Below are 22,699 nucleotides of genomic sequence, written 5' to 3' on the forward strand. Positions count from 1 at the left end.
ACATACACACAAACCCATACACATACATGCACAATTAGACCTAAGGCTCCATTCATTGCTATTTTTCTTATCCTATACAATTAGTACTACTTCACAATGAGAAGAGTGACACCCTAAAAAGTTCATTGAAAATACAAGTCATTCTAATTCTACCATCTCCTAGTCAATCTTACAGTTAATAGAAACATTCAAATCATAAATGAAAATTTATTACACAATTTATTATCATCACTAAAACCAACGAGAGTCATGGGAATTTTGAACAAATTATCGAAAATTGTCTAAATAATTAATGTTGTACGTTTGCTCATAAACATACATAATTGAAATCCTACTTTTATTACTACGTGAATCAAATATATATAAAGTTTGGCAAAGTCTAAACAGGTGAAACATTACGAGTTATGCATGCATATATGTATGTATGTATGTGTGTGTGTGTATGTATGTATGTATGTATGCATGTGTGTGTGTATGTGTATGTATGTATGTATGTATGTATGTATGTATGTATGTATGTATGTATGTATGTATGTGTGCATGTATGTATGTGTGTGTGTATATATGTATATGTGGTTGTGTGCATTTGTATGTATGGATGTACGTACGCATGTATGTATGTACATTGTATGTATTCATGTGAGCACGCACGCATGCACGTAACTCACTACCCTGCATATTATACAAGCAGAAACAATACCAACATTCTGTAGATCTCCCAGGCTACAAGAACCCTTGGTCATGGTAAAAGAACTTACTACACCATGCAATTAAGAACAAAAAATACAGAATATATACTCTGCTCGTTCTATGTCAAGACAATGTGAGTCTACATCACTGGTTCTGCTGTATTTGTAATATCAGTCATAACGTTCAAAATTGCTGTTAATTTCCCTGATTTTCTTTCGCTACACCTGGTACTGGTATAATTATGTTATTCTCCAATATTCTCCAATCATTCAGCCAGAAAATACTTGTGACTTAAGGACTGTCACTACTCGTCTAGTGACTTGTATTGACAAAGACCCCTTAGGTCACTAGTATTTTGTTTGGCTGAAGGAAGAAAAATATTGGGGAATAACATCTAATTGTTTAGCTGGTTGTATTTATAGCTACATTGTATATATATAAATACAAATGTATATAAAGTGTTTTATATATGTGTGTCTATATGCCTATATATTTATATATATATCTATCTATGTATAGTGCGATCATCAGACAATGATGATCGCACTATGCGTGAAACTTCGAGTTACAACGAAGAAAGAGTTCCAGAACTATCAAAACTATTGCACTCTGCCACTGCGGTATAGAGCACTGTCTTAGCAGATTGATACTCACCGAGTTATCTATGTATATATATCCACACACACACACTAAGCAGTTTCATTGAACATACAGAATAAACAGTAAAATGTTTCTGGCCAAAAACAGTTTATTCTTAATATGTATTAGGAAAAGTTGAATCAAGGTTTTATGCATGTTTTCACTGAAAGCAAAAATTTATAAAACTCAGCTTGTGCCACTTTAATATTCAACTTAGTCATTTACTGATGATATTTAGTTAGTTGCCATTAAATACGAGATGTACCGATGATATTTAGTTAGTTGTACTTAATGAAATGTGAAATATACCATAAAATATTCACTTCAACGTGAATGGTTGGTAACGGGTCATTTCAAACATCAAACTCATCTCACTCGTCAACAAAATTCAATCATAGACTACTGTCCTTACAAAATTAACTTTCATGTTACAAGGACTATATCATTATAAATTAACTGTCACTTCTAAATTTAGCAGCTGATTTTTTAATGACATTACTGTGTGTAATGGTATTCACTCTGTAAAATTCCATTTAATTAGTCATTTTCTGCTACGCATAGGTTGGGTTGAGTCTCTCAAAATTTTCTGTAAATAGCGCCCTCTATAGTTCATTTGTGATGTTGTTTCTCTCAGGGAGTGGAACATGGTGATGATGGTATGTCATAATGTTATACAGCATTCAAAAATCACTGTTTCACAGAAAATTCAGAAATTAAACTTCAGGAATCCATGATAAAAAGAACTCTCTTCTCTCTTTACAAATATCTTTCAGAAAATGCCACAAATATGAAAAGGCATGCACAAGTTACATTTTAGCAACAAATTCAAAACTCACAAATTGTTACTACCATTTGAAAGAACTCTCACTTCCTTTTAGAAATTTCTCATTTTAGCAACAAATTCAAAATCACAATTTGGTTACTCTTGGTTCATAAATTATTCTCTTCCTTTTACAAAGACTGATTAAACATGCCACAAAGTGTCTTCAATTATTTTAGGAATAAAGTCACTTCAGGAAATAACACACACACTCACACTGTTCAGTCAGCTACAAAAAATATACGTTGAAAATAAACTAATCATGCCCATCTAAGGTCACCATAGTAACAATGAAGTACACATACAATGATACACTGACATACCATTTTTAGTTCTTGTATACATAAGGACACCCTTGACATACATATATACCAGTCATTGCCAGTCTTGGCATATATCATGTCATGCTAGTCAGTTTTGAACAAATATGGAAAACTGACATCGTAATTTTTATCCTAATATTCATACATATCATTTCTTTAAATAAAAATGTTTTCACAAATTAATCTACAAGAGTTATTTCTGTAATTTAAATCTAAAATAAAGTATAAATATGTAAATAAATTATGACGAAACTAAAATTTCTGACAAAAATTTTGGCCAGAAACCAATTTGTTCTAAACCGTTTCTTAAAGTTTAATGGAGCCTGGTATGCAAATGAAAATCTTTCTTTATTTGTAAATATGATTTCTTTACACGTTATATATATCAAGTATTTCTAGAATTCCAATCTGAAATGACGGATTACACAAATAAAAAAAATAATAACTATTCCTGAAAAAAATTTAGAACTTGCAATGAAGTCAAATATCAAAATCTTGTAGACATTTCTAAATATGATTTCGTTTATCTAAAATTCTGACAGAAATTCATTTTTTTTTTTACTTCTGGCATTTTAATCTGGAATCAAGGTAGATTGTGCAAATAAATCTAAAATGAGGATAAATCGTTATACTAAATTACAAATATGCGTCAATTTCTTGTGATAATTTTTAACAATTTCTTGTGATAAATTTTGGCGGGAAAAGTACTTGACACTGTAGAGGTTAAATGCAATGAAGCTTGTAAGTAATAAAACAAGCTAGTATGATTTATTTATTCAATTTACTCAAACTGTAACTAATTATTTTAATGTCACTGCTACAACATGTCAGAAAGGTTACAATGTGTCAATTTCATATCAGAATGGTTACAATGTGTCAATTTCTAGCAGAGCTGTCGTTTCTTTTTTAAATATTGATTATTTCGACTCACTTCATTTTTCTGAATTCTTTTAGTTAATGGAGACATTTTTTTAGCAATATTTTGACATCATTCCATTCATTACCATTATTTCTATAACTGCAGTCTAGAATAACTTGAATTGTGCACACACAAAACCAGCAGAAGCAAAAATAACTCAGTGGCAAAATGAAATTATGTTGTGTTCTCCCCAAGGCCAATAATTTTATACTTTTGTTCAGCGCATTGAGATTGTTTTAATGTAATGCGCTCTATAAGAAATAAATATTATTATTATTATTATTAACCATGTCAAACAACATGCTTGAAATATAGGAAAACAAAAGAAACCCCATTTACATAACAAAACATTCCATTCATATGTAAATTAACCATGATGATTGTGTATGTTTCTAGGGAAAACACCATTCTCCTCTTACCAGGGAAACTACGCAGGATTTTACAATGTACCACATTTCCCTTTTGGGGTTCTGAACTCTTGGCAAGTAATTTCACCATTTCTTCCTTACTGGATTTTAAACATTGAATGTACAGGAAAGTGTTAATTCAATGCCCTTCCTAAAATAAGCCAATATGCATAAGTAACATTATTATATATTATTTTTTTTATTTTATTTTTTATTTAATAATATTTTTTTTTCATATGTTAGTGTCTAGTTCAGGTAGTTATGTTTTCCATTGGTTTCCATATGGTGTCTGTGTTATTGGTTTCTTCTCATCAGATGTACAGCCATTTCAGATTGGAAGTCCAGTTATATAGTCTTTTTAAGTTGATATCAGTTTCCGGATTCACTGTTTCTTACGACACTTCACAATTTTCACACTTTTATTTCTTGAATACGTAAAAAAAAGTTTAGGGTCTGCATGGTGGGGTCAGGTAACCGGAACAAAACAATTTTTTTCATTAGGCCTTACCGCTAGTAGAGCTTAGAGATGTCTCACCTTCTCCATTACCAAACTCTCTATATTTCTACATGAATGTTACCAGGAGTACTTGTTCATTCTACTTGCCTTGGGCTTTCACATATTGATTGTATCACACACACAACAGGTTCTACAGATTGTAAAGTCAATATTTCCAACACTTCAGGTTTTTTAATTAGCTCCCCAAAGTCCTCTGTCATCAAACATTACATAATGATATATTAATAGATGTCACTCATTTGTCAAGTGGTCTATTGATCTTGTCTGTTTATCTAAGCTACTATTCACTTCCTGTCAATAACTCACTTTGTTGTTTTTAACACAGGTGTAACAACATATATACACAGTACTGGTAGTCCATTGGTTGTGTTGTGCCAGTAGCAAGATTGTCACTATTACATGGACCTAGTATTTGCTGTACTGATATTGCTGTAGTAGGCAGGCAGACACCGAGGAAGGCAGACACCGAGGCAGGCAGACACCGAGGCAGGCAGACACCGAGGAAGGCAGGCACCGAGGAAGGCAGACACAGAGGCAGGCAGGCAGACACTGAGGCAGACAGACACCGAGACAGGCAGATAGACAAATGATTAGATAAATTGACAGACATACACAATGAGGCAGGCAAGCAGATACATGTTGGCAGAAACACACATTATAAGACAGACAGACACACACACACACACACACAGACAGACAGACAGACAGACAGACAGACAGACAGACAGACAGACAGACAGACAGACAGACAGACAGACACAAACATTGGTGTCAAATAAACCAAATTATCACCAACTACAGTTTTAATCAACTTGATAAAGGATAAAATAATCCCACACTTCTACAGAAATGATAATAAATTCCTTTATGTATGATCTATGACTGTATCACAAACCAATCAGATTAGTCTGTTATTTATTACAAAACATGTCATATCAACTAACTACTGTTATAACTATCTCTGACAACCATGTACAAACTTGTAGTCTAAGATACCATGTAATCTTTAAAATAAATATTTTTTTATAATTCACATACAAATGTATAAAGTGTATATTAGTTTGATGTCCCTTGTGTTATCAATGTATGGGTATGGTATAAGTTTTGCCAAAGGCAATATTTAAACTATTTATAAATGTGTAACTGTGGTGTACATGTAGGGCGTAGTTTTGCCAATGGCAATATTTACACTATTAATATTATCGAGTGTGTAACTGTGGATTGGTATACATGTGTAATTTTAATTATGTTATTTTACTAACAATATTTACTTGAATGGCTTTCTTAGTCACATTATCACAAAAATTTAACAACCAATATTTGTGTTGTTGAGATGGACAGATGGATGGAGGGTGGACAGACACAGACAGGGATGAACACAGACATGGACAAACAGACAGACACAGACAGACAGACCCCGACACAGACAGACAAATATAGACACAGACAGAGAAACATAGACACAGACACAGACACCAACAGACACAGACACAGACACAGACACAGACACTGAGACACGCACAGACAGACACATCAACACAACACAACACAACACAACATTGATGAATGGTTTTCTTGTTCAAATTATCAAAACAAATTAACAACTACTATAACATTTGTTGATGCGATGAATGTTCATGTGAGAATACATGTAGACTCAAAATATTCCACAGTTAGAAAGCAATATCAAATATTTGATATGTTTTATACATTCTATACATACAAAGTATTTCTGCCCTGGGTATCTGCCAAAATCTATTTCTGCCCTGGGTGGCTGCCAAAATCTATATGTATGATTTAAGTCTGCGTAATAAACAAACAGCATATCCAACAAATGATGACACTATACTAATTGCAGTGGTGAACATTTAATACTTTGAATATTAATTTATAGTTTATAGGAAATGTTTAAACATCAAAGCCTAAGTACCAGAGTATGCTAACTCATTCACACACATAGGTTTACTAGATACATATGAATATAAGTGTCTCGCTGGAGAGAATAGTGTTCAATGCTAATATTAGTAGCAGAGAATTATAGATATGTACCGATTTTAACAATCCCAATTTAGTTGTCTGATGATCGCTGGAAGTGTGAAACTCTGAGTTACGACTATATTACATCCTTATTCTTTTGAATTAAGTCTAGGTTTACTATATATGTATAAAACAATTAAAGTTATGTACCCTCAACAAATCAAAGTGTAGTCATTTCCTGTAAATAGACAAACAATCTCTGTCGTAATCTGAAACTAAAACATTAAATCTACATTCCTATTCATAAGTATTGAGTTTCTACTAATCTAGGTCCTGACCTAGCAAATTTGACCTGAATCTGACCTTTGACCTTTGTGTTTGGTGACTCATGCTAGAGGAACACAGGGTTGTTTTAGGACTATGGCTGCATTTACAGACCCTGGTTAGTTGTATTTGTTAAGACTTGGGTATGCTAGTCACCAAGAGGAGAAATGTGGTAAAATTGGCAGAGATTTCCATACTTTGTGGACTGTACCATAATTTTAGAGGGAATGATTTTTACAAAGAGGGGTGGGAGGAGAAGGGGAAATTGGTGTTCCATACCTTCTATAATAATTTTAGTCAGCAACTCAGCAGGAACTCAGGTATTAATACAGGGTGGGGAAGGTGCTTAAACTAGCATAGATTTGCATACTAAATATACCATATTTTTGAAACCCTGATATTACATTTTTTTTTGTAATAGAGGGGTCTATGGTTAACCTAGCATAGATTTGCATACCTTTTATCACAATTAATGGGGGGGGGGGTTTTAACCTGGCATAAATTTGCATACCTCTTATCATAATTGATGGGGGGGGGGGGGGGGGGGGTTGAATCTGGCATAGATTTGCATACCTCATTATAATTGATGGGGATGGGGTTAAACCATTCTGTATACCCTGTATATTACTCAGGTATTAATACATCGACAGGAGCAGGGACGGGATGAACCTGGCAAAGATTTGCATACCTTGTACTATAATTTTTTGGACCCATGTTATTAATTGAAGGGGAGGGGGAGGGGTACAACTGGCATAGATTTTGATATCTTACAGCTCTTCTAAAACGTAGGTGTAAAACCCCATCTGTGTCCAAATGTACACAAATCTGCAGATACTTGCAAAGATATGATAGATTGGGAACCTCAGTGTAATACCTTGGGAATTCAGGTAAATTGTATTTTACTTTAACACCACCTGATTCAATGTGATACTATATTACAGAGTCCAGTAGGCCATTTCAGACTTCAAACAGGAAATTGAGAATACAGTGCCATTGCTCAAATTGTACCATTTCTGAAGAGTTTTGTCATTTGGCATTATGAAGAAGTGTAAATCAGGGATGTTTTTCATATTGTTCAGACATTGAGGAATGCAGCAGTACTCTATGATTAACTAAGTATTAGCTATACCCCCAAGGTACACACAGACAGGAAGTAGAGCGCCACCATGTGGCATATTTTGGAAAGGCCTATAATTTTGTCATATTCACTCTTGTTACAGTAGATTGAAGAAGACAGCACTCTACATTGTTTTACTTTGGTATTTTATCACCAAATGTTTATTCCATCATTTCACTCCCCGGCTACCATTTTATGCCGGAAGTCACCGTTAACTGTGTCATCAAATTTATGAATGATAAACCATATGTTGGAAATGAAATAAAATTTAATTAGTTTATTCATGGCTTGACATTTTGTGATTGTATTCCTTTAAAGAAATTGTCAAGATCAAAACAAACCCCTCTCCCCCCCCCCAACACACACACACATACTTTCATACTTTCATACATACATACATACATACATACATACATACATACATACATACATACATACATACATACATACATACATACATACATACATACATACATACATACATACATACATACATACATACATACATACATACATACATACATACATACATACATACATACATACGGTACATACACATACATACACAGCGTTAAAAGACTCTGCATGAGTTTATACTGTGATATTGAACTGCTTCATGGATAAGTGAACACAAACAACCTAACTGTAGTTGACAAGTACTTTGTACAACATACAGTTTGATAGTCAATATTTGATTTATTGACTGTGTAGTAGTTTATCCAGGGACCCACTTATCAGTTCTTATGTCACTAACCACTGTCAATTAAGAACAAATCTATTTATAAATTATCGCATTTATGAATACCCAACCCTACCCCATCCCCTATTCTCACCCCATCCATACCCTAACCCTACCCCATCCCCTATCCTCACCCCATCCATACCTCCAACCCTACCCCATCCCCTATCCTCACCCCATCCATACCTACCCCATCCCCTATCCTCACCCCATCCATACCCCCAACCCTACCCCAATCATACCCCATCCCCATCCACACCCCCAACCCTACCCCATCTCCCTATCCTCACCCCATCCATACCTCCAACCCTACCCCATCCCCCCACCCCCGCCACCATCCACACAGCCCAGGGCTTCAATTTAACTTCTACATTTGGTTGTCATTTTTAGCCAAGTGAACATGTATATAATAGTATACAATAGAATAATTAAAAAGAAAACTAAAAACAGATTGTATACCAAATTATCTTCACAAAATTACCCCATGGTAACCAGGATGAAATAATTTTATGAAAACATTTGTAAGAAATTAATATCACTTTTAAATGCATGACTGATTTATGATCAATAGACCTGTGTACTGAATATCAATATAATGTATTATATTAATTACGTAATTAGTAATAAATTACACCATGGTGACGGCGACATCAATTGCTTCCAAGAACAACACTGGCAAGAAATTAAAATTTTCAATGAACCATGACTTTGAAAAGCATGACTGATTTGTGATCAATAGGCCGACTACATACTGTATTTTAAAACTGAAAGTAAATGTGTGTCTTTATATCAATTATATTCTATAAATTACACCATCGTCGCGGCAACATGAAATGGTTCCAAGGAGAACATTGGTGAAAAATTACATTTTCTATAAGCCATCTCTTTGAAATGCATGACTGATTTGTAATAAATCGGTTTATGAACTTTGCAATAATTAAATAAAAATGTAAAAGTGCAATGTATATCAACTATCCTTTAAAAAATTACACCATCGTACCCACTAATGATAAATAATATTTAGGAAAACACAATAAATTGATATTTATCAATAAACCATCATTTTAAAAAGCAAGATTGACTTGTGCTTAAAAACATTATGTACTATACAATTAAACCCGTAAGAAATATTTTATTCAATTATATCAAAAAATTATACCATGGTGTGTCAAGACAATATGAAACGGTTCTGGGAAGAACATTTGGTGGCAAATTAAAATTTTCAATAAACCATGACATTAAAATGCAAGACTGATTTGCAATCAATAAATAAGCCTATGTACTTTATAATTAAAACATGAAATAAGTGTACATCATTTGCCCTAAGACTTTCAATTAACGGCAAATCATTGGAGACTGCTTACAGTACTTATTAGTAGTTATATTTGTCAAATCATCAGAGACTGTTTAAATTCATTAGTGAATTAATTATCACAAAGTGACACTCAATGACTATATAGAGTAACTACTAATTTATTCTACATTACATACAGTGTCTTGGAGCTTACAGTAAATTTACCCTCATGAAACAAGTTTACTACTGCCACATGAGGGCATACAAGTAGAACAGTGTTAACTTAGTGTAGATACTTGTATGTTGTTATGCTGAGGTTCAGGAACCATGGTAACAACTTAGTGTAGTTGTATTTTGTTACACTGAGGTTCAGGAACCATGGTAACAACTTAGTGTAGATCCTTGTATGTTCTTATGCTGAGGTTCAGGAACCATGGTAACAGAAAGCGGTTGAGGAACTTGGTAACAGAAAGGGGAATAAGGTTCAGGAACCATGGTAACAGAAAGGGGAACATCAGGTATAACTGGCACATAGTTTACCATATATTTCCGTAATATTGTTTTGATAATTATAGTTTGTTTACAGACAAGTTTTACAAATAGGTCTTCAGTAACATGGACAGGGGCTACAACAAAAAAGAACAAATATTTTGACCAAATCTATTTCTGTAACTTTGTACCGACTGCCTTTTTCATTTTGGACTAAAACACAGAAATATTTTGAAATATTCATTTTAGTCAAAGTTTTGGTTCCAAAGTGACAAAAAGATTTCACAAAACATTCCCCATATTGTTACTTATGTATGTCACTAACCTGGACACATACACTTTAAGTCTATAACTACATTTTATATTTTAACAAATATTGCTATTTTTCTGTCACTTTTTATCAGTGATTTAGCTAATTTTGGAGCAAAAACATGGCAATGTTCCTAAATAACTATTTTCTATCAAAATTCTGCTTCAAAAGTGAAAATAGTTTAAGAGAATCTGATAAAACATTCACTATATTTTCTTACACATGTAGGGTGGTACAGAGGTTAAACCTAGTACTGTGCACTGCTTATATTACAATAACACCCAAGAGTGACCTTAGATTTCTAAGTATCTCAGATTGTTTATAGGAAAACATAGCCTCTAAATACATTAAACTGACGAGATACAGTGTATCAAATTACAAAACGTCAACCATTTTGATATGAAGACCAGACACCAAGCTATCATGTAGTTTTATGTCAATGACTTCACTTTCATTCAAATACTTCACAATCTCTTTTCACAAACTTTACATAACTTTTCTTTCTTTCCGATCCATCACAATAGTTACATTGAATGTAGAATACCTTCAGTCTCAATTACATACTGTCATTTCCGCATACCAACTGTTATGTTAACTTTACGACATTTTTTTCTAGAGCCTAGAGGAGCTGTTTATTCTAGCCAGGGACCATACATCATTTCAAGACACTATAAAGTCATTCCTCAATTCAAGCCATGAGCGTTCAGTCACCATGCAATGCCTGTATGATCACCATGCCACATTCAATATAAAATGAATTCTAATTTACTTAGCATATATGCTATAGCTATTCTGACTTTTCCATGAGTGTTTTTAAACTATCATATTCCACATTCCATCTAAAAATGACTCCATATTTTATTATTTACTTCATACTTCATATTAGTATTTTTTATATCTTAACAACAAAGAAAGAAAAACAGACAGACAGACAGACAGACAGACAGACAGACAGACAGACACAGACAGACAGACAGACACAGACAGACAGACAGACAGACAGACAGACAGACAGACAGACAGACACAGACAAACAGACAGACAGACAGACAGACAAAGACAGACAGACAGACAGACAGACAGACAGACAGACAGACAGACAGACAGACAAAGACAGACAGACAGACAGACAAAGACAGACAGACAGACAGACAGACAGACAGACAGACAGACAGACAGACAGACAGACAGACAGACAGACAGACAGACAGACAGACAGACAGACAGACAGACAGACAGACAGACAGACAGACAGACAGACAGACAGACAGACAGACAGACAGACAGAGATATAAACACATCCTGAGATAATGAGTCACATGAGACATTAGGTCAAGACTCAAGAAGATGGAGACATTGGGAAAAATAATAATAATGGTGTTGTAAAGACGATTGGGAAAGATAATTTTGGTGTTGTAGAAAGAGTTAATATGTCACATTGTCAGCAATGACAGAAAATAAATGACCTAATTGAAAGACATGAACAGTTAACTAAAATATTAAAATGTGATATACAGTTTCTTGACATTGCTCAGTGGGCTGTCACATTGTTTCCAAAGTGGTGGGAAAATACAAGTATCATTAAGTAATAACGCCATAGGGGGTATAGAATTGGCAATAGGGGATACCCCAATTAACAATACAGGGGACATATTAACAAACACTTGGGGGCACTGTTTAGGAAGACTGAAATATAGGTATTACTAGATCTAATTTGTATATTCTGTCATGTCCACCTACTTGTTGATTAAGTAAAATAATCTAATCTAATCTAATCTAATCTAATCTAATATAATCTAATCTAATCTAATCTAATCTAAACTAATCTAATCTAATCTAATCTGAACTAATCTAATCTAAACTAATCTAATCTAAACTGATCTAAACTAATCTAATCTAAACTAATCTAATCTAAACTAATCTAAACTAATCTAAACTAATCTAATCTAAACTGATCTAAACTAATCTAATCTAATCTAATCTAATCTAAACTAATCTAATCTAAACTAATCTAATCTAATCTAATCTAAACTAATCTAATCTAATCTAATCTAATCTAATCTAAACTAATCTAAACTAATCTAATCTAAACTGATCTAAACTAATCTAATCTAATCTAATCTAATCTAAACTAATCTAATCTAAACTAATCTAATCTAATCTAATCTAATCTAATCACATACACATTTGATGAGTGTGGTTACATCAATCAGGAGATATGTTCACAACTTAATAACATAATATGAACTTGTACAAACGTAGTTATCAGCTAAAAGTTCATTCTCTAGTTACATTATAGAGATCTCTCTCAGTCTGTATTCTTTCTTCTTATATCCACCTTGTTCTGAGAGTACTGCCAGTAACTCCATCATGTCAGTCACCTCAATTCCAATATTTGTGCAATAAAGTACACAACCTTGTTCTTCATATCAAGTACTGACAGTAACTCCAAGTCTGTGATCTCACTTCCAGTACTTAGGCCAGAAAGTACACACTTTTTACTGCCACAAACTTTACACACCAACATGGATAAACTTAGTCTAGATGCTAACCATGGTAGCCAATCATCAATTTTTACCACAAGACGTGTCATCATCAATCTTACTACCAAATAGATCTTGAGATTCGATGCCATGGATAGCACTAGGCTAGGGTACACTAACAGTTGACAAAAACGTTACATGTTGGTATCGAATCACTTCTTAACCATATAGATGCTACACATGGTATTGAATCATCTCTTTTATTTTGATATTCGACACCACGATTAGAACGTGACTAAATCTTAAGATTTGATGTCTTAGATAGCACTAGACTGACCTGACTAGATCTTAAGATTTGATGTCTTGGATAGCACTAGATTAGGATACACTTTCATTTGACAAACACACTACATGCCATTGCCAAACTTTGTATTATGAGTGATGTATTGTGTAATGAATTAAATCAAACTTACTTCATATATTAAAGATACACTCTTGTTAATCTGGGTATTCTGGGGGACCTCGTCACAATCTGGGTGTTCTGGGGGGACTTCGTCACAATTTTGAAGTCTAGGGGTAACAAAATAAACAAAATCTAGGGTTACAATAAATCATTGTCAACTGAAATATTAAAATATCAAAAGACGGAAAACATGTATATCAATCAAATCATTTATGCAAATATACAGTGGAGGTAACAAAACAAACAAATAAGGTTAAGAACAGAAATAGCAAACACAAAGTATACTGCAAACAGCTGAAATATTAAAATACCAATGTATGGCAAATTGACATAACAATATGTATTTGCTATGCAAATATACAAACTAAAGTACACATGACAGCTGAAATTTCTTCAAATTAATAAAATTTGAACAATTTATATTACAAGAAAATAATATGTTATGTAAATATACAAATCTGGGGCACCATAAGAAACATTACATAAATTTTAACAATTGTTAACAAAAATTTTACCCTATACTAACTGGAATTTCTTCAAAATATCAAAGCATAAATTTATGTTGTATATAGAAAATATAGAGGAAGTACAATGAACGCTTTTAAACAAAATGATTTTATTCAAAGAATGGAAAAAACTTGGGAGACCTCACCAAGTCTAACATTGAACAACAAATCTGGTGGGGTCAAAGGTTAAATTTGTAGTCAAGGAAGTAAATCTGTGAGGTCAAAGGTTAAATTTGTAGTCAAGGAAGTAAATCTGTGAGGTCAAAAGGTCAAGTTTGTAGTCATGGAAAACAAATGTGTGGGGTTACAATGTAATGTCATTTGTATGCTAAGGCGAACATGTTCGGAAAATATATATGTACGTCTGACTAGGGATGTACAAATTGTAAATCTCGATCAAAGGCCAAATTTCTACATGTATGTGTAGACTAAGGAAATAAATTATATGGAGTTTATACAAAGTTCAATTTGTTGGCATGGAAACAGAAATGTGAAGAGTCAAAGATCAACATTGTAGATGAGGAGAATAAATATATGGGGTCAGGGGTCAAATTATGTGGGGTTAGGGGTCAAATCTGCAGGCTCTGGAAAATATGTGGAGTTGCAATTGTACAATTTCTAATTTGCATACTAATTTGCATACTGAGGAAAGTGCATTCAGTACAAACTTTCTAAATCTGGCTACGAAAGTAAATTTTGGATGAGAGGTCACACGTACATCATGGGTGAGTAGAATGAATCTGTATGAGGTCAAAGGTCAAATCTGTACGCTTTACATCGTAATTCTATGTGGGGTTAATACATATCATGTGTTCAGCGTTCCTGTGGTTAACTCTAGTCTCATATTGTGTTTGACTAACGGAATGCAATTTGAGAGACAACTTTTTGCTGTCTCAGTGTCTGAAGTCATAACATGGAACCAGATACTGCAAACCAAAATATTTTCACCACTAGAAAATGTTGTGATTTTATAGTCTTCAGCTAGTTCTTAAAGATTAATTTTTACTAATTACCAGACTGGTACATTGTGTTCATGTACAATTTTAGTCACTACTTATTTTTACTAATTGCCAGACTGGTACATTGTGTTCATGTATAAGAAGGCATTTTAGTCACTACTTATTTTTACTAATTACCAGACTGGTACATTGTGTTCATGTATAAGAAGGCATTTTAGTCACTACTTATTTTTACTAATTACCAGACTGCATGGTACATTATGTTCATGTACATTTTAGTCACTACTTATTTTTACTAATTACCAGACTGGTACATTGTGTTCATGTACAAAGGCATTTTAGTCACTACTTATTTTTACTAATTACCAGACTGGTACATTGTGTTCATGTACAAAGGCATTTTAGTCACTACTTATTTTTACTAATTACCAGGCTGGTACATTGTGTTCATGTACAAGAAGGTATTTTAGTCACTACTTATTTTTACTAATTACCAGACTGGTACATTGTGTTCATGTACAAGAAGGTATTTTAGTCACTACTTATTTTTACTAATTACCAGACTGGTACATTGTGTTCATGTACAAGAAGGCATTTTAGTCACTACTTATTTTTACTAATTACCAGACTGGTACATTGTGTTCATGTACAAAGGCATTTTAGTCACTACTTATTTTTACTAATTACCAGACTGGTACATTGTGTTCATGTACAAAGGCATTTTAGTCACTACTTATTTTTACTAATTACCAGACTGGTACATTGTGTTCATGTACAAAGGCATTTTAGTCACTACTTATTTTTACTAATTACCAGACTGGTACATTGTGTTCATGTACAAAGGCATTTTAGTCACTACTTATTTTTACTAATTACCAGACTGGTACATTGTGTTCATGTATAAGAAGGCATTTTAGTCACTACTTATTTTTACTAATTACCAGACTGGTACATTGTGTTCATGTATAAGAAGGCATTTTAGTCACTACTTATTTTTACTAATTACCAGACTGGTACATTGTGTTCATGTACAAGAAGGCATTTTAGTCACTACTTATTTTTACTAATTACCAGACTGCATGGTACATTGTGTTCATGTACAAGAAGGCATTTTAGTCACTACTTATTTTCACTAATTACCAGACTGGTACATTGTGTTCATGTATAAAGGCATCTTAGCCACTACTTATTTTTACTAATTACCAGACTGCATGGTACATTGTGTTCATATACAAGAAGGCATTTTAGTCACTACTTTTCTGTTTTAATATGTTTTCCAGCGAAATAAGCAAAATGAAGTCTTAAAATCAGGTGAAAATTACTAGGTTTAAAATAAGGCCTAATCCAAAAAATTGTTACAATTGCGTACACATTCATGGAAGAAAACATTATTTACAAGTAAACTAAGTTATGATAATTTTAATCCACAACAAAATATTTTGGCTTTATTTAGACCAAGACTGCAAGGCCATTTGACCAAGTACATCCAAACCATATCTTGTGTGACATGCTGTCATTACAAATTTACTATCCTAGACAGTTACTATGGCAACACCTGTAACCATACAAAGTACCAGCAAAGTGTTGTGATTGTACAGGTGTTGTTAAGAGGTTGACCTTTGACCTAAAAGAGGAAATGATTGGTTCAACAACAAGTGACCTTTGACATGAGGGAGGAAGTCATTAGTTCCATAAAGTGAGCTGAACAATAGTTAGTGACAACTATGTATGTGTGACTGATTTATTGGTGTGTGATTGTGGGTAAAAATGTCAAGTGTGACCTACATAACTTTAGTATGGTTATCTAAGATCAAAAAATAAACAGATTGGAGACCAGACATAGCTGGTTGACTAAATAGTCTTGATTCTTGCAGAGCTACATAACCAAATGTCTACTGCCCTGTTACAACGCTGTGTCTACAGCCCTGTTATAGCACACTGTCTACAGCACTGTCTACAGCCCTGTTACAACACTGTCTACAGCCCTGTTACAACACTGTGTCTACAGCCCTGTTACAACACTGTGTCTACAGCCCTGTTACAACACTGTGTCTACAGCCCTGTTACAACACTGTGTCTACAGCCCTGTTATAGCACACCGTCTACAGCACTGTCTACAGCACTGTCTATAGCCATGTTACAACACTGTGTCTACAGCCCTGTTACAGCACTGTGGCATTGTTGTAACAGTGATGTAGGAACATTTTGTATTCAAAGTGTCATGGGTCGTGGTATTGGAAACAATCATGTCTGAAATTAGGCTGTCTTGCTGTTCTTGGACGGAATTTTTGGTTCAAGTTTTTGTTCTTGGATTGTTTTATTTTTCTTTTAGATTTTGAAATGTTTTTACTTTTTTTCAGATATTAGTTTATAGCTGGTATTAGAGGGTATGTGTTCCCTTATTTTTTATTCAGTACTAAAGTTTGCTTTTACTTTTTTTAGATGAGTGCTTTTATAGATGGACTCAGTGGTACGTATTTGTTCCCTTATTAACCCTGTCCCCATCTAAATTCTGAACCTGTTTCGACCCGAATCAAATTCAGTTCTCTTGTCTTCATATGCCCTTAAATCGGTTGTGAACCAATTTAGTTGAACTGGTTCGAAACCACCTAAGGAGGGTGGTTTCGATCTGGTTCAAAGTAAAACGGTTCGGAATGGGTTTAACTTGTAGTAATGAGGAGAGGAAAAACTGACTTAGAGTCTTGAGTGCCTTTGCTATCAACCACTACTGATGACGAACTTTGGCAGATAGGACACTTTAAAGCTACTTGTACACAATCAAACTCAAACTTCAACTATAATAATGAGACTCCTTGAAATTAAATACATGTCCTTGAGAAATAAGACCATCTTGGAAGAAGCTTTAAAGATTAAAGCATAAACTCTTTCAGATACATGTATATGTATACAGTAGCGTGATTACAAATCTATGGTACGTGTACATCAAACATTAATCTGCAATAGATATATTTAGTATATGTATTGTTCACAAAATCCTCCTTTGTATCACAAATTGTAATTAGATAATTGAAATAGTGTGTCCTCCTTCAACAAAGAAACAATTGGACTAAGCCTTTGTGTAATTCCTTAGCATTTAGTCATCATACTGTGCAGCGAAAAATATCTTTCTAATTTGCTAGCTACAGTGTTAGTGTGGAGAATAACCACTTCCAGTTGTGTTGCTAACTATAGTGTTAGTGTGGACAATAACCATTTTAGCTTCTAATTCATACTAGTATACCAGCTGCTAGTCTGGTGTTAACATAGGACTGGTGTAGGCATTAACCCTTCCAGTTGTTAACACATACTGGTGAGGGTTGTGCCAGCCTAGTGTTAGCACTGAGCTAGTCTGATGTTAACACAGGACTAGTGTAGGCATTAACCCTTCCAGTTGCTAACACATACATGTACTGGTGAGATGTTAGGGCCAGCCTAGTGCTAGCACTGAGCTAGTCTGGTGTTAACATAGGGCTGGTGCAGATATTAACACTTCCAGTTGCTAACACTGGGGTGGTGCCTGTGTTGTGTTTGTGTGAGCTAGCCCAATATGAGCCTAGTGCTAGCCTTGTTGAAAATAGTTCTTCAGCTGCCCTGCCCTCAATTGTTTCTAAAAACTCTTCTTATATTATATAAATGTACATGTAACCAAGGACACAATCCATCACTTAATAGCAATGTAGGAATATATGACATTCCACCAAACTACAGTGCAGTGACATCATCACAGAAGATTGACAGTCAGATGTACATAACTGAAGACAAGTACTTTCACACCTAAATTTACATATATTGAAGCCAACCTTTTCACACCTCCAGTTTACTCAACACCTCCACCAAAATTTGGATCATTCTGTCAGATCCAGTTTGACACTGAAGAAGGACAAGTGATTTGTTCAGAACATTTCTCTTCTCAATCAAAAGTAGAAGAACAGAACGTATGTATGAATCTTAGTGCTTTCATGATGAATGTACATAGCATTGTAAGGACACATTTGAGTTGAGAGGTCTCTAAAAACATTCCTGATACTGTACTGTACTCATAAAACATTAGAGTTAGAGTGGCCATAAATTCACAGCTCATCACCACCATGCACCATTGTACCACAAGGGTTATGCCTACAGCTATACATACAGACAATACACAGTAGGGGGAGGTCTGTAGGATGCAAGTCAATGCTATGTCTAATTTACACATGTAACCCCTCTAGTGTTTCCCCTCCACTGTGTATCTACATGCAACCCTCCCCTCTAGTGTTCCCCCTCAACTGTGTATCGAAACCCCCCTAGTGTTTCCTTCCACTGTGTTTAACCTGAGACCTGAGCCCCCCGCCTAGTGTTTCCCCTCCACTGTCTACTGTTAGCCTGAAACTTGCAAAAAGATTGAGTCATTCTTTCTGTTAATAGCTCACCTGGGTAGCAAGTGGTTACATACATTGTACATGTAAATAGACCAGTACAGTGGACTGACCTTTCAAACTATCTACGTGTGAACATGGAAGTACTATACTTCCATGGTGTGAACACAGACAGACAAGTCAGTGATGTGAACTACTAGTATTAAGACAGAGTCTCATTATACCAATGTGTACAAACACTAAATTCCAGACTAATCTGACCTCCAAGGTCACATGTCATCTTATAGTATAACCTGGATTCAATGGATGGGTGTTTGTTTATCAAAGACACCCTAACTATTAATATGGCCATGGTAGATTCTTCACAGTCTGTGGGTTGGAATAATACCAGCTGTACATCTTATACTGTGACAAAGACAGTAATTAGTAGTCAATTCACAACTACTTTAAGACTTACAGTCTGTGGTGTTATGGATCAATGGACGTACAGATGATATAGGGGTGTTAGCTATTACTAGGGTTAGAAAGTAGACATACATGTACAGATGATGAAGGGGTGTTAGCTATTACTAGGGTTAGAAAGTAGACATACATGTACATGTAGGGGTGTGTATACATATCAGGGTAAGGAAGTAGATGGACATGGAGGAGTGCGTAGATATACATTTGTAGGTACAAGGGCTTTCTATGAAGTGGTGAGAATGAGAATATTCCATAGATACATTTACATTATAACCTCAAAATCTAGGTTGTATTGTCTAATGTTCTGTGCTTTAGACACTATAGTTGTTTTCTGTCTGTCTGTCGATGTCTGTATGTCTGTCTATGTCTCCGTCTGTCTGTGTCTGTCTGTCTGTCTATGTCTCTGTCTGTCTGTCTCTCTCTTTCTCCCCTTCTTCCTCTCTCTTCTTCCTCCCTTTGTCACCATGGTTACTACAAACCATGGTTAATCACAAAAATATTAATGACAGTTGCTAAAATGTTTAGAACAAAGATAAACATAACATTTACTTCCAAACCGAAAGAGAAACATATTTTTATTGTTAGTAACTTCCTTTGAATGTAATGTATCTATGCAAAAAGTGCAACCACCGATGATCAAGTCTGTACTGTGACTGTAGAGAGATTAATGCAAAAAGTGCAACCACCAATGATTAAGTCTGTACTGTGACTGTAGAGAGATTAATGCATAAAGTGCAACCACCAATGATTACGTCTGTACTGTGACTGTAGATAAATTAATGCAAAAAGTGCAACCACCGATGATCAAGTCTGTACTGTGACTGTAGAGAGATTAATGCATAAAGTGCAACCCCCAATGATTAAGTCTGTACTGTGACTGTAGATAAATTAATGCAAAAAGTGCAACCACCGATGATCAAGTCTGTACTGTGACTGTAGAGAAATTAATGCAAAAAGTGCAACCACCAATGATTAAGTCTGTACTGTGACTGTAGATAAATTAATGCAAAAAGTGCAACCACCGATGATCAAGTCTGTACTGTGACTGTAGAGAGATTAATGCAAAAAGTGCAACCACCAATGATTAAGTCTGTACTGTGACTGTAGAGAAATTAATGCAAAAAGTGCAACCACCAATGATTAAGTCTGTACTGTGACTGTAGAGAGATTAATGCAAAAAGTGCAACCACCAATGATTACGTCTGTACTGTGACTGTAGAGAGATTAATGCAAAAATTGCAACCACCAATGATTACGTCTGTACTGTGACTGTAGAGAGATTAATGCATAAAGTGCAACCACCAATGATTAAGCCTGTACTGTGACTGTAGAGAGATTAATGCAAAAAGTGCAACCACCAATGATTAAGTCTGTACTGTGACTGTAGATAAATTAATGCAAAAAGTGCAACCACCAATGATTAAGTCTGTACTGTGACTGTAGAGAGATTAATGCAAAAAGTGCAACCACCAATGATCAAGTCTGTACTGTGACTGTGGAGAGATTAATGCAAAAAGTGCAACCACCAATGATCAAGTCTGTACTGTGACTGTAGAGAAATTAATGCAAAAAGTGCAACCACCAATGATTAAGTCTGTACTGTGACTGTAGAGAGATTAATGCAAAAAGTGCAACCACCGATGATTAAGTCTGTACTGTGACTGTAGAGAGATTAATGTAAAAAGTGCAACCACCAATGATTAAGTCTGTACTGTGACTGTAGAGAGATTAATGCAAAAAGTGCAACCACCAATGATTAAGTCTGTACTGTGACTGTAGAGAGATTAATGCAAAAAGTGCAACCACCAATGATTAAGTCTGTACTGTGACTGTAGAGAAATTAATGCAAAAAGTGCAACCACCAATGATCAAGTCTGTACTGTGACTATAGAGAGATTAATGCAAAAAGTGCAACCACCAATGATTAAGTCTGTACTGTGACTGTAGAGAGATTAATGCAAAAAGTGCAACCACCAATGATTAAGTCTGTACTGTGACTGTAGAGAAATTAATGCAAAAAGTGCAACCACCAATGATCAAGTCTGTACTGTGACTATAGAGAGATTAATGCAAAAAGTGCAACCACCAATGATTAAGTCTGTACTGTGACTGTAGAGAGATTAATGCAAAAAGTGCAACCACCAATGATTAAGTCTGTACTGTGACTGTAGAGAGATTAATGCAAAAAGTGCAACCACCAATGATCAAGTCTGTACTGTGACTGTAGAGAAATTAATGCATAAAGTGCAACCACCAATGATTAAGTCTGTACTGTGACTGTAGAGAGATTAATGCAAAAAGTGCAACCACCAATGATTAAGTCTGTACTGTGACTGTAGATAAATTAATGCATAAAGTGCAACCACCAATGATTAAGTCTGTACTGTGACTGTAGAGAGATTAATGCAAAAAGTGCAACCACCAATGATTAAGTCTGTACTGTGACTGTAGAGAGATTAATGCATAAAGTGCAACCACCAATGATTAAGTCTGTACTGTGACTGTAGAGAGATTAATGCAAAAAGTGCAACCACCAATGATCAAGTCTGTACTGTGACTGTGGAGAGATTAATGCAAAAAGTGCAACCACCAATGATCAAGTCTGTACTGTGACTGTAGAGAAATTAATGCATAAAGTGCAACCACCAATGATTAAGTCTGTACTGTGACTGTAGAGAGATTAATGCAAAAAGTGCAACCACCAATGATTAAGTCTGTACTGTGACTGTAGAGAGATTAATGCAAAAAGTGCAACCACCAATGATTAAGTCTGTACTGTGACTGTAGAGAGATTAATGCAAAAAGTGCAACCACCAATGATTAAGTCTGTACTGTGACTGTAGAGAGATTAATGCAAAAAGTGCAACCACCAATGATTAAGTCTGTACTGTGACTGTAGAGAGATT

The 22,699-nt window shown here is 34.7% G+C and overlaps 1 protein-coding gene across 5 annotated transcripts in view; it reads right to left on the reverse strand.

Annotated features, from left to right (window-relative positions):
- LOC144449898 (talin-1-like) overlaps positions 1–22,699 on the reverse strand; it is a 209,060-nt gene that overhangs the window by 166,247 nt on the left and 20,114 nt on the right. For all 5 annotated transcript variants that reach the window (XM_078140446.1, XM_078140447.1, XM_078140443.1 and 2 more), the window contains exon 2: positions 13,522–13,618. The gene's annotated coding sequence lies outside the window, so the exon portion shown is untranslated. The remainder of the gene's footprint in view (positions 1–13,521; positions 13,619–22,699) is intronic.

This window comes from Glandiceps talaboti, chromosome 19, assembly GCF_964340395.1.
Source record: "Glandiceps talaboti chromosome 19, keGlaTala1.1, whole genome shotgun sequence".
Classification (NCBI taxonomy): domain Eukaryota; kingdom Metazoa; phylum Hemichordata; class Enteropneusta; family Spengelidae; genus Glandiceps; species Glandiceps talaboti.